A 12366-nucleotide genomic window follows, 5' to 3' on the forward strand; every position below is an offset into this window, starting at 1 on the left:
ACCTTTTATTCCTGATGTGTCAGATATTAAGTTTCATTCGTGTGCTCGTGGCATTGCTTTGTTTTTGTGAGGTACAAAACAATCATAGAGCTTCTTGTGTGGTTCCCTGTAACCTCCATTTCCTGAACACTGTTCTCCTTGAGGTTTTAATCTTCTAAATCACATACTTTCTATGATAGAACTTGTCAGAGATCTAAACTTGGTATGGGCCTCCTACAGTGGCTTAAATTTTTTAAGTTGGAAGAGGGTTTGTACCAACACAGTTAATTCACACGTCAGGCCTTCCCACAGCCTGGAGTCTGAGCTTCTATCCCAGGGAGTGGACACCCCCCAGCACACTTCCAAGTTGTCACTGACCCAAAACGCCTACTGATCTGTCTGGGCCTGTAAGTAATTTTCTTTTATCTTTAAAATTGTACCCTGGCACAGCTAATATAAAGGTGCAACATATTAAAAAAAAAAAAAAAAAAAAAAGAAAAATTAAGAACACAAAGCAATTCCAGCGGAGAATATATAACATAAGGCAGGGTTTGAAAACTCGTTATGTTATCTTCTAAGTTCAACGGTAGTTCCCCAGGAAACACATACACTATTTAATCATCTTATCTTAATCTTTGTATTATACAACTTGTATAATAAGATATAACTTATCTTTGATTCTTCCACTTCCACCTTTCCAATGTGGGCAGCACTATAAAAACTGCACATGCTTTTTAATTGTCTTAGGGTGCCTGTTAACATTATATGCAGATTTATCTGCATTTATTTTCATTGTTTATTGTCCTCCTAACTTCCTTTTACATTCATTTAATATTCCATTTCATCATTTCATAAAAGTGTTCTGCAATTCGAATCAGTTCTTTTAATTGATTGGTTTAGAAGAGGAACTCTTTTTAGTGTTCAGATTGTCCTTTGATTTTTCTGAATATATTCCCTCATCACATCATTCAAGTGTTTTGGAATTAACGATCAATTCAAAGAGATAAGGTCATCCTAGCAATGTATCTTTCCCATTACAATTTTACGTATTTAACTGACTTAACAATTTACTAGTTCAATTTTCTGATCAGCCTGGAAATCTTTGCTGATTAAATTGCTTATTTTCTGACTAAATTACACACAAGCGTCAGACTATCTGGCTGTTAACTGAAGGACTGAGGTGTGTTTACTCTGCCAATTACCGAGATGTTGTAACAATCAGCATACCTATGCACCACTGTCTGTAGCTACAAAATTATTTCACAATAGAAATTAAAAAGATTTTTGTTGTTGAAATTTTTCTTTTTTCTTTATATATGTATATGTATATATATATTTTTTTTCTTTTAAGTTAATTTGTTTATTTTGAGAGAGAGAGAGAGAGCAGGGGAGGGGCAGGGAGAGAGGGAGAGAGGGAGAATCCCAAGCAGGCTCTTCACTGACAGCGTGGAGCAGCCTGACACGGGGCTCAAATTAATGACCAGTGAGATCAAGACCTGAGCCCAAATTAAGAGTCAGATGCTTAGCCAACTGAGCCACCCAGGTGCCCCAGAAAGTTTCCTTTTTTCTAGTTTGAAAACTTTATCAGGTGAAGGGATTAAGAACATGCCACCCCAGGGGCACCTGGGAGGCTCAGTTGATTAAGAGTCAGACTTCTGCTCGGCTTGGCTTATGATCTCAGGCCGTGATCTCAGGTTTGCGGGTTTGAGCCCTACATTGGGCTCTGCATTGACAGTGCAGAGCCTACCTGGGATCTCTCTCTCTACTGAAGGAACTTAAGAAACAGAAGATGAATGAAGGGCTATTGGGTCTCCCTCTTTCTACCTAAAAGCAGGTCATAAAATTTCCAAAGGGAAAAGCACCCTCCCTCAACCAGGAAGAGAACAGTCTTATCACCAGGGACTAGAAGTCCTTTCATACACGCATATTAAAATAACCCTTATCTTCCACTAGTTTCCCTATCGTATAATTCCTAATCACTGTCCCACAATTCATTGGGACACACAATTCACCCTAACCCATGCCCCTTTGTCTTATCAGATCCTCACAATTTATCATTCTTTGTGTAATAAGTTTTATGAGCTTTTGAGCCTGATGGCTTCTTCAGGTCTTCATTTTCTTTCTTTTTTTTTAATGTTTTATTTATTTTTGAGAGAAAGAGAAACACACAGAGTGAGCAGGAGTGAGAGAAAGGGAGAACCTGAAGCAGGCTCCAGGCTCTGAGCTATCAGCACAGAGCCCGACGCGGGGCTCGAACTAACAAACTGTGAGATCATGACTGAGCCGCCCAGGTGCCCCAGGTCTCCATTTTCTATCTGAAGACTCTCATGCATTTGTAAAAAAATATATTAAATAAATTTGTATGTTATTCTCCCGTTAATCTGATTTATGTTGGTTTAATTCTTAGACCAGCCACAGAATCTAGGAGGGAGAAGAAAATGTTTCTCCCTGACCCAGCAAAGTGCACACACACACACACACACACACACACTTCTTACACAGTTTTGCACAGAACTGAAAGAAATCTTGAGAAGATCAAATCAAACCTGTAACCTGTCTTATTGGTTCTTCACAATTATAATTCTGTGGACCACACTATTGACTCATAAGACCTTAAATGAACAGTTAACCTGGCTTAGAGATATGGCAAAGGGCCAGTCACCTGAGTTGTGTTTCTTCTTACAAAGACTTCCTTTGAAAAACACAGATGTAACAATTTAAATCTTCAAATGAATAATTGCCTGTGTGTACAACTCACATCAATAATTTAACTTCCTTCATGCCAAACACTTACATTCTTCCCTATAGTTAGTAATTTCTAGCTTGGTTACTCTGGTAATGATGAGAGATGGGGCTGGAAGAGGGAAGGGGATAAGGTATGTGAATCTCCAGATTAAAGGTGGCAAAATTTCTCCATGGAGGGTCAGTTTCTATGATGTAGAAATTCAAGTTTATGTCTTCAAGAAAATATTCCACTAATAGCCCAGAAGCACTCTGCCATTCTTGATTCTTGGTCCACTGCCATTCCCCATGACATCAGTTCAAATATTTATATAGTAAGGAAATACACACTACATTACTAAGTATCCTTTCCATGGCCTTGGTACTAATTTGTCTTAAGCATAGGGTGGGTTGAACATAAGAAGACTTACCCAGCAACAGCGTTCAAGGTGCTTTAGGTCCAAAGAAAAAGGATGCAGTTTTGCTTTCCCTTAAATAACTATTCTTCTATCTTGGTCAGTGGAAGACAGGGTGAGAGGTCAGAATGCTCTCAGCCAGGCTCAGAGTAAGTATTTCTGCCCTGGTCTTGGGAGGGGTTTGCAGTCCTAATTAGCATCAAAATGGCTCCCCATCTAACCCTAATCCACTGCATATTTCTGGCTTTTGTGATTTTTATAGCCTGTTAATTCCCTCTGTTTTCCTTGGTATATAGATGTTATGTTCCTGAACTTCCAAACTTGACTTTATAATTGTATTGAATCCTCTAGGGTTATAATTTCACATTTGAGATTTAAACTGACCTCAAGATTTACACCTTTGAGTTGATGAAATTCAGGGCTTTGGGCCCAATAGTTTTCACTGTAAAGAGAACAAATCTCAGAGAAAACAGTGCTGGCATTGTGGGTTCTGTCCCTTCAATTGTGGCTCCCACAAATTCAGGGTTGGCCTTTTCCTTCTTGGAGTCTACATACTTCCTTAGAACTACTGAGATGTGAAGGTGTCAGGAACGGGAGAGTGTAATTCTAACATTTTACTTTTCTGTAGATATTGCGGTCTCAAGGAGAGCATGAATGGTGGGGTGGGGGCGGGTGTGTGTGTGCTCACTTCTAGTCCCAGATAAAACTGAAACTCTCAGGTCAAGAGGAAATTTAAAACCCCAATAGGATAGGCATCATCATTCGCACCTACATCAACAACATTATTGCAACTGGTAATTTTATAGCATGTTTACTGTGTCTCAGACATCGCACTATGGAGGAATTGTCTCATTTAAGGCTCTGAACAACCTCGTGAAGAAGGGGCTGTTACATTTCCATTTAAAAAGGAGAAAACAACAGTTTACTGGGGTAAATTGCGTAATTTACTAGAGATACTAATGAGTGATACTACTACGCTATAATCTAAATACAGACCAGCTGATTCCATAGTTTCTGCTCTTTAGCACTCACCATCGAAAACTGGGCCTGCTGAGCAATTGCCTTTTAGAAATAAAAGTGATCGCAGATATTGAGTATCTCCTTGAACTTGATGGATTATCATGGCCACATTATATATTTTATTTATAAAGGTTTTTCAAAAGTTATTTATCTGTTATCTAGTCCTCTGACCTGACTGCTATTGATAATGAATCAAGACAACTCATCAACTCTTTACCTGTGGAAAATATATAAAAGCTTTATATATTTTCCACAGGTGCTTTACCCTGTGGAAAATATATAAAAATTACACATAAATCAAGAATTAAGGAAAGCATGTTCCAGTGATCATTTTTACACCAAAATTATTTAACAAAGTGTTTGGGGTTTTTTTTGTTTTGTTTTTAATTTTTTTTTTTCACATTTATTTATTTTTGAGAGACAGAGTGTGAGCAGGGGAGGGGCAGGTAGGGGGTGGGGGGTGGACACAGAATCTGAAGCAGGCTCCAAGCTCTGAGCTGTGGGACTTGAACTCATGGATCTTAAGATCATGACCTGAGCTGAAGTCGAATGCTTAACTGACTGAGCCACCCAGGTGCCCCCAAAGTGTTTGCTGTTTTATGGAAAAGGAGAAAACATTCCTTTTTGACAGTTACCTATTGTTATTTCAGTTTTATAAATTTATAAAATTAAACCTAATCACTTTAGTTATTGTGCCAGAAAATCTTCTGCATTTAAAACTTATTTTTGCCCTAGAATACATTCTAAAAATTGACATTTCTAGTTATCTTTGGTTTTCTCAGATATCCCATTAACATCTTTCATGCATTTGCTCATCAAGTTGCCCAGATTTCCAAACAGGATTACCAGTCGACAATTTTGCTGTTAGCTACACCAAGAGCAACCTTGGAGGATGTTTTGCTTATTTTCTGCTTTAGAAAATGTTTTATTGTTTTAGTATCATTTGGTATGAGTATCAATCTGGAATTGAAACATATACGTTTCTTATTTTTTAAAAAGTGATACATAAACCATTAATGATAATAATAAATGCTTAAAGGAATTTGTTTTTACTGTATTTATCCCAGTTACTGAAATACTTTTAAAAAGCAGTCACTTAGTCTTCCTAAAACATTTATGTCTATACATATATAAATTGTATACATATATTACATAGTATATGCACTTATATGTCAGGAAGATTTTATAGAATCTAGGAAAGAAAGCCCAGACATTGCTTTTTTATGAATATAGAAATATATAACTTCTTTCAAGAACTGAAGTACAAATTCCAGGGTAAGGTTTGTTGTTGTTGAGAAAATACATTTTCACTTCTAATAAACTGTTGCTCTCACAATAACAGAGAAAATAGAATTGTTCTGAAATTTTTTCTACTTTAAATAGTGTCCTCTTTCAATATGTAGTAGTATTTTTTTTAACTTTGAGTACATTACCTTCTAAAATGCTTGTTATTTATTTTCAGCATTCCATCAATCTGCATTTACTTTTTATCTTTTTAATTTTTTTTAACATTTATTTATTTTTGAGAGAGAGACAGGGACAGAGTGTGAGCAGGGGAGGAGCAGAAAGAGAGGGAGACAGAATCCTAAGCAGGCTCCAGGCTCTGAGCTGTCAGCACAGAGCCTGATGCGGGGCTGGAACTCACAAGCCATGAGATCATGACCTGAGCCAAAGTTGGACGCTTAACCAACTAAGCCACTTTGGCTCACCGTAATCTGTATTTACTTTTTTTTTTTTTTTAACGTTTATTTTTATTTTTGAGACAGAGAGAGACAGAGCATGAATGGGGGAGGGCAGAGAGAGAGGGAGACACAGAATTGGAAGCAGACTCCAGGCTCCGAGCCATCAGCCCAGAGCCCGACGCTGGGCTCGAACTCACGGACCGTGAGATCGTGACCTGAGCTGAAGACCTGAGCTGAAGCTTAACCTACTGAGCCACCCACGCGCCCCTGTATTTACTTTTTAAAAAATAACATGAATTGGTTTTTATACTAAGTGACACAGGATTTGCTTAAAAAAAAATTTTTTTTTTCTTGTTTCGGGAAGCAACACGTATTCAGATTATTGAATCTGTCAAGCAGTTTTTTTTTTTTTTTTCTTACTTTTGAAGCAGGAAGGAAGGGAAGCTTAGGAGACAAATTAACCAAAGTAAAGCCATTTTGGCTTTAGGCTGACCCTTATTCTAAAAGTCAGCAACTTATACAAAGAGTCACAAGATCTGACTCATGGAAGACCACAAGACCCCGCTCCCTCCAGCAGTAGAAGTCATAAATGCTGGGTATTCTTAATATTTCTCCCTGTGGGTAATTCCACAACCCTAACACACCCTAACACAATGGAAAAACCAACCACCTAATGTAAATTTTAACCCAAAGTTAAAAAGTATGCCCCTCCCTATATGGTTAGCTACATTTTTTAAAAAAGATTTTATTTTTAAGTACTTTATATACTCAACATGGGATTTGAACCTACAATGCTAAGATCAAGAGTCAAATGCTCTACCAACTGCACCAGGCAGGCACCCCTGTGGTTTAGCTCATTAAAAAAAAACCCAACAAACAAACAAACAAACTTCTAAAACCCTTTGTTAGAAGCAAAAGAATCCTCTTCCTTACCTGGGAGGAAAGACTGCTACTTTGTCTATAAAGTAGTTCCTTTCTTACTTTTATATTTAATAAATCTTTGTCCCTTTCTCTAAATGGCTTGCTTTTGAATCCTTTCTTGCCCAAAGACAAATATTCTCTTGGGGAGGGACCTGAGGCCCTCCCTCTCAGAGCCTCTGCCAATCTGGCATCACTTTGAAGTGATGGCCTTCTCACTCTACTCTAATTTTTCTTTCTTTCCTTCCTTCCTCCCTCCCTTCCTCCCACCTTTTCTATTTTTCTTCTTTTCTGTTTCCTTCCTTCCTTCCTTCTCTGTCTCCTTACTTTCTTCCTTTTTCTCTTTTTTGAGAGAAAGAGTCTTTTCTAATTTTTTTTTTTTTTTAAGTAGGGTTCATGCCCAGTGTGGAGCTCAACATAGGACTTGAACTCAACTCATGACCCTGAGATCGAGACCTAAGCTGAGGTCAAGAGCTGGATGCTCAACTGACTGAGCCACCAGGCACCCCAGAAGACGGTATATTAAAAGGAGGCAATCACAGAGCCCTGACTCACTTAAGGGCTGTTAATAAATTTTAGTAAAACACTGGGGCCATTTAGAAGCAACATGTAGCTGTATTTGTATTTGAGACAAAGAACAGTGCATATTCTTTTGACTTCAATACCAAGCTAATGGCTAGATAACCGAAATTTTTGAAAATCCCAACCTTTGTTGGGAGACCATAGATCAATGTGTAGGATCTCAGGAAAACTGAGCTTCAACAATCTTCACTCTAAACACACATGGCGACAGGGAGTAAGAATGCTCTTTATTGTGCAAAAAGCAGAAGTCTATCATTTTGCTTTCTTGATAGCCTAGCATAGTTAGAGGTCAAAACAGGAAGTGCCATTGTTAACAGGCAGAAACATGAAAGTTCTGTTCTTAAAAACACCTTCAACCTTCTTCCCCATGAGGACATTTTGAATGCAGGAACTCTGGGTGGGACCATATGGCTTCCTGTATTCTCTTTAATCAAAGTGGTAAAGTTTGTTTTTGTTTTAAAATGCAGTTTAAAGGAAAGACATTTGTCGTGTCAGAAGAGAACAACATTCAGTTCCTTTTAGATTTTTATGAGCATCTGTGATCATTTGTCATATGTGGCTAAAAAATGACCAGTACTGATGAAATGCCATTTTATTTTTAGGGAAAACCCTCAGCATACTTTCCCAAAATAAGTTTTAAAAAAAATCTCTGCTTCTTTCCAGGGACGTTTTGTTCATGGCTAAATGTGGGTACATAGACTTTTATGATAAAGACCATCTTTTTGCCAAAATATACTGAGGTAAAAGGCTTAAATGCTATGGTTTGTGGAACTGATGATGTAGAACTCCATTTTCTAGGTTTATTGTGCACAAATACTAATAATTCATTCTTGAGACATTTGGTTGGCTTGAAATAATATTTTAAACAAAGAGAAAAATGTCATGAACCTGAAAAATGAAGGGAAGGCCAGGAAACAAATAATACGGTAGATAGATATCTCGATCTCTGAACTTCCATTTCCAACCCTTCAAGTTTTCTCCCAGCCTATGTGTGATGGCAAATAAATATTCTAGAACAAAACTAATCATTCAAAATAAGGATAGGCATAATTTACTTTAGGTAGAATGAATCCAAGCAACTTTTTCTCTTTTCCTAGTGAAATAAGACTATTTCACACTTGATCTTAGCCAAAAGGCTGAGAAGCGATGAAATAAGACTATTTCAAACAAGGATATACTGATATATTGAGGGAACATTTTCAGCCCAAATGCTTAATTAGAAGTTTGTCTTTATTAATAACCTGTCATCATACTAAAAATGCAACTTAATATAGTAACAGAATAACAGACAAAATCCTCAGGGGTGCCTGGGTGGCTCAGTTGGTTGAAAGTCTGACTTTGGCTCAGGTCATGATCTTGTCATTTGTGGGTTCAAGCCCCACGTTGGGCTTTGTGCTGACAGCTCAGAGCCTGGATCCTGCTTGGGATTCTGTATCTCCCTCTCTCTCTCTCTGCCCCTTCTCCCACTCATGCTCTGTCTCTCTCTCAAAAATAAAATAAACATAAAAAATTTTTTTAAAAACCACAAAATCCTCAGATAATAGACTAGGAAATTAAGATAAAAAACCCTTTTACATATCCAGATCCAGTCAAGGATTTGACAAAGGACCCCATTTTATGTATTTTTCATCGTGATTTTACATATATTTGAGTTTAGAGTTCCTTACATGTTGATTTCTGCATGCAATCTGTGGAAAAATAAGTTTTCTTTTTTTAAGTAGGCTCCACCTCAATGTGGGGCTGGAACTCATGACCTTGAGATCAAGAGTTGCATACTCTACTGAGCCAGTTAGGTGCCCCTGGAAAATAGGTTTTCTGATTTTCCTCTTGGAGAATATGAAATGACTGGCCATAAAGGAAAATAAGAAATATTTTGCATAATTATTGAACTAGTCTAAGAATAGATGCTATTGTACCGAATCTCTTAATGCAGTCATCAACTGGATCTTTTTTTTCTACCACCAAAGTGTAAACGAGGTAGTTATAGGACCAAAACGAAACTTTCAAGAGGTCCCTTTATCACACATGTGTTATTGTAACTAAATGTGCTTGAAATTCTATTTCTCATGTGCAAAAACCAAGGGAAGCAGCAACAATTAGCAGAGTAGAGAATGGGAAAGTGATCATCCCAGAGTCTCAATGTTTCAGAGTCTGATGTGATCACAGGGCCATTTAGTTTAGCTTTCTACCTTTTTACTCTCCAAGATCCTGGTGTTTCTGTTTTGTTTCACAAGGGGAATTGTAAACTTAATAGGGTTTATTTATGCAGTTGGAATTTTGAAATAGAGGGTAAATTAAGAGGAAGGAAGATTTGATTGCTGGATCAAAGTTCTATTAGAAAACCGCGGGGTTCTTATAGAAAGAAATTAAAAAGCTTTAAAAAGTTGTACATTTAAAAAGTATTTTACAGGGGCGCCTGGGTGGCTCAGTCGGTTGGGTGTCCGACTTCAGCTCAAGTCGTGATCTCTCAGTCCGTGAGTTTGAGCCCCACATCGGGCTCTGTGCTGATAGCTCAGAGCCTGGAGCTTGTTTCAGATTCTGTGTCTCTCTCTCTCTGACCCTCCCCCGTTCATGCTCTGTCTCTCTCTGTCTCAAAAATAAATAAAAACATAAAAAAAAATTTAAAAAAAGTATTTTACAATTTACAAACACTTTAGTCTTTTAAAAAAATTTTAAAAATTTATTTGAGAAAGAGAGACAGAGAGAGAGAGAGACAGAGAGAGAGAGAGAGAGAGAGAATCTCAAGCAGGCTTCACACTCAGTGCAGAGCCCGACTGGGGGCTCCATTCCACGACCCTGAGATCATGATCTGTGCCAAAATTAAGGCGTTAGACTCAACCGACTGAGTCACCCACGCACCCCTACAAAACACTTTATTATAAAATTATTTCATTTACATATACAGTGAGGGAGCTCCAGGGTCTATTAGCAGAGCTTTGACCATAACCATGCATCCTGTTGCCTGGTCTAAGACTCTTGGCAGTTTTTTTTTTTTTTTGTTTCTCTCTCCCAGTATCCCTCTCTCCTCCTCCCCCTAACCCCAGTGATTGATTCCAAAACTTACTTTATGGATTCTTAACAATGTAGAGGACTAAAAATTTTTTGAGGGCAAATTTAGTGTCCTACTTACTTTTGCATCTCTAGCATCTAAGCCAACATAGTGTGTTTAGCTAATATTTGTTGAATGAATGGAATAAAACACAAAGACAAATTAAAACAGAACTGTCTTTTCAGATGGTAAATAAATGAAAATAGAAAATTAATATTATAGATTTTAGACAGCTATTCAGAATATCAAGTAATGTTATAGATGCTATGTATCATCTGATCTCTCTGTCATCTATCTTGTTAGCCTCATTCCAAATAGTACATTTTATCATTTGTTATTGTTTAGAAGTTTTCAGGTCATTAAGTCATAATTAAAAGTTAGAAAGATTTGTCTTGTTTTATTGACCGCATAGAAGTTAGAATCTATTCTTCAGTAACATAAGGTCTATTAGCATACAACAAATAAAAATGGTCATTGTCAATTATTTCTCAATAAAATGGGAAAAATGGTCATAATTACCTGTCACATCCAGGAAAGTATAAGACCGTGACCATTAACTTTTATTCTATTTACGTTAGTTTTCCTTATTTATTGCTGTTCTATTTCCTTTATGAATTTCACAGGTTCCTGAAAGCATCGACTGATCATTTTTATATTATTCCATCAGCCTGGCTTATCCATAAGTAGATTGCAACTGGCAACTGGCCATGCTTAGAGAAAACAAGTTTTCATACACGTATTTTGTTCTGCCTGCATGTCTAGGTAAAGATCCTGGATGTGTTGACTTTTATTTTATTTCTGCAAAGTCTCTATCAGTAAATATTTGGGTGTGTGACTTGGAGGAAAATTCAGAAAGGAAGAACTAATTTATTATTTATTTCAGACTTAAGAATCATTGAGGTCACGTCCCAGCAAGACACACGGAGAGAAAGGATCTCAAAAGAACACCCAAATTTTACAAAACTAAATCCATACGACAAATAAAGAAGAAATATCCAGTATCCAATTTAGATTCTCTAGATCCACACGAAGGAAGAAAATACAGAAACGAATGGGCAAAGCTGCAATTTTGCCAGTTTAGGTACTGCTGTTAGGAAACACTACACGATGCCATCTAGTGACAGGTGACCAACGTCTGATCAATCACATAGAAATGATGGGGTGAGGAGGTGAAACGCCCAGGATGTTGTCTGTAAGGAGAAAAATCCTTCTGAGAGAATCACATTCAAGAGATTAGTGTTATTTCTCCGGGTCCACAGAGTGTATGAAAATTTGTCAGAAAGCGGCAGCGCGGGGATTTTTATTTTGAAATCCTGTATTGCCACCTACCTCCAAATCTGAACCTCCTCCTCCTCCTGCCGCTGTCTTTCACCATCCAGTCCGCAGCTGAGCTCAGAACCGAGGAGTGTCCTCAAGTCATAGCCCCCCGTAGAGTGACAGGTGGTGGAGGTGGAGCACCTTAGAAACCAGTCTCAAAAAAAAAAAAAAAAACCAACTTCAGAAAAAGGAACCAAGATGATTCCTAAAACAATCTGTACCCAATTAAAAATAACAACAATCATAAATAAACTGCTGGAAAGTTCAAAGAGTAAAACTAAAATAAGGACCAGAGGAAGTCATCTTTGTTTTTCTCGGTCAACGACAGTGCAGACCTGATGCTGTCTTGTTCCTGGTACCAAAGCCTCACTGAAAATGCCAGAGACCTCTCTCTAAATGGCTGTAGCATTGTGCCCTAAGGGAAATAATTTTCTCCAACATTTCTCATCTTTTGTAAACAGATGGCATAGGGATTTTTTTTTTTTTTAAGAGAAAGACCAACAATCTGTCAACTCTGGAATTCTCATAGTCCAATAGTTTCTTTTTGGTTAATTTTTCACAACTAGATGAACCAGTGCTGCGGCCATAGATACATTTAAGAAAACGAGACACTGCCCCGTATTCACATATATCCGATTAAAGCTCAATAGGACTATCTCAGTTGCCTCAGAAAAACATCAAG

General features: G+C 37.6%; 1 protein-coding gene across 1 annotated transcript in view; it reads right to left on the reverse strand.

Annotated features, from left to right (window-relative positions):
• The window catches only part of SLC39A10 (solute carrier family 39 member 10), a 145122-nt gene extending 133328 nt beyond the window's left edge, over positions 1-11794 (reverse strand). The window contains exon 1 of the mRNA XM_047870952.1: positions 11697-11794. The gene's annotated coding sequence lies outside the window, so the exon portion shown is untranslated. The remainder of the gene's footprint in view (positions 1-11696) is intronic.
• Positions 11795-12366: the final 572 nt, after the last annotated feature.

This window comes from Prionailurus viverrinus, chromosome C1 (genome assembly GCF_022837055.1).
Source record: "Prionailurus viverrinus isolate Anna chromosome C1, UM_Priviv_1.0, whole genome shotgun sequence".
In the NCBI taxonomy this organism is placed as follows: domain Eukaryota; kingdom Metazoa; phylum Chordata; class Mammalia; order Carnivora; family Felidae; genus Prionailurus; species Prionailurus viverrinus.